We start from the raw sequence: 1892 nt of genomic DNA on the forward strand, positions 1-1892 counted from the left end.
TACAGAAGCAATGAGAAGGAGGAGGGTGCAGAAGAGAGCGGAGGAAAAAAAAAAGTCATGGAATAAAGCAGTCAGAGCCTGGAGCGAGGCAGAGGAGCGATTGTGTGGCAGAGTGAGTTATTTTGCTTCACTTGCTGCCTCAGCAGGGGGGTTGTGTGTGTGTCTGTGTGTGTGGGTTTAAAAAGGGTGCGCAGAGAGTGACAGCCAATCTCTGAAAGGAAAAGATATCCAGGAGAGAGTAAGGTCAGGTAACATTCACACAGCATGCAACAGCACCAAACGTCTGGCTACGGTGATTAATTGAATTTACACGTCTCACTCAATATTTAACCGTCCAATCTGACGTTGGAGCGGAGGAGATCATTTCAATCTTTAAGGGGACTTTTTTTTTTCCTTCCTCGGATTCATTTAATCCAGTTTATCCCAGAAATGGAGGAATGCTGTTTTGAGTGCATGAGGACGGGACGGCGGCGCAGATCACATGACTGCGCCGAGACAGAGACGGAGCATTAATAATTACAGAGAGGGAATGAAAGAGAAATTCAAAATGCAGGGAAGACTGCAATTAGAGGAAGTCTAAATAATACACAGCTTTGGGGTAAAATGGTTTAAATGTAATTCTCACTCGCAACAAAAGTAAACTTTCCTTCAAAGTTCCTGAGAGCTTTTCCTTCTTTCATAGGATCCAATGATTCCAGCCTGCAGTAGTCTGAGCCTCTGCTTCCTGTCATCACTTAAACTCAATTTAACTGATTGCTTTTCCTTTTCAAAACAAGATTTCTGTTTTCAGCAAATTGTAGTCGACTTTTAATGTCATCTGGAACATTTATTGAATAATAAAACCATGGATTTCACATACATTTAAGTTGTTAATTTGTGTTAAAAGTGGGATTCAGTATGAAAACATGCACAGACTTCTGTTAAAGCAACTGTAGGAAAATAACTTTGGTCTTCATAAAATATCAATAGAACATGAGGGACAGCTGTCGAACACACATTTACTTAACACAATTCTCTGAAATTCAGCTTTTGCTGCAAACCCCTCAAAGAACAAGACTTAGAACATTTACCTGCTGCAAATCTGGCGTTGTTGTTGCGACAAATTTTGCTTGATGAAAACATTTGAAGCAAAACAAAGGAAATATTTGCTGACACACTTATAATAAAAACACGGAAATCTTGTGAGACGTGACATCCTAGATTATGGGGTAATTTAAGTACATTTTAAATAAATTTAAGAAGCAGAAAAATATATATATTTTTAACAAATTTATTCATATATTTGACAAAAATCCTATTTAAGTACAAAAAGATGAAAAATAAATGTCATTAAAAGTGCACTACTTTTACCTTTTTATATAAACTATAAACACTGAATTAAGCTTAAAGAGTGTGTTAACGAGCTTCCCAAGGTAGGAATCTATTCTCTTGCTTAACTCAAAAAATGTAAAATTATGTCAAATGTGCCGAGCAAAACTGTAGGTGAAAAAAAAACAACAAAAAATACATGATAACTTTTCTTGTGAAAATAAGTATTACTACATATACAAAAAAAACTCTTAAAGTTAATCTATATAGTTTTAAGGCTCCAATACCTTAAAGTATTAAAATAGTTCCTTAAATGTCCATTAATTTAAAAACAAAACAAAATCACTAGAAGTGGCCAATCAATAATTTAATAGGAACTATATTATATTGAGCATAATTGCATAACTAATTGTTAGATATTCAAATAGATTTATTTATTTTAAGATTCAATTTCAGTTAACGTCAATGTTATTTACAAGCTTGGTAAATTTGGCTAAAATTTACATTTATTTGACCAGTGAGTTTATTGATTGGAAATAAGGAAGATGTCTTCTTTAAGGAAAAAAAAATTCTCACCTTTATTG

Source organism: Oryzias melastigma, linkage group LG3 (assembly GCF_002922805.2).
Source record: "Oryzias melastigma strain HK-1 linkage group LG3, ASM292280v2, whole genome shotgun sequence".
Taxonomy (NCBI): domain Eukaryota; kingdom Metazoa; phylum Chordata; class Actinopteri; order Beloniformes; family Adrianichthyidae; genus Oryzias; species Oryzias melastigma.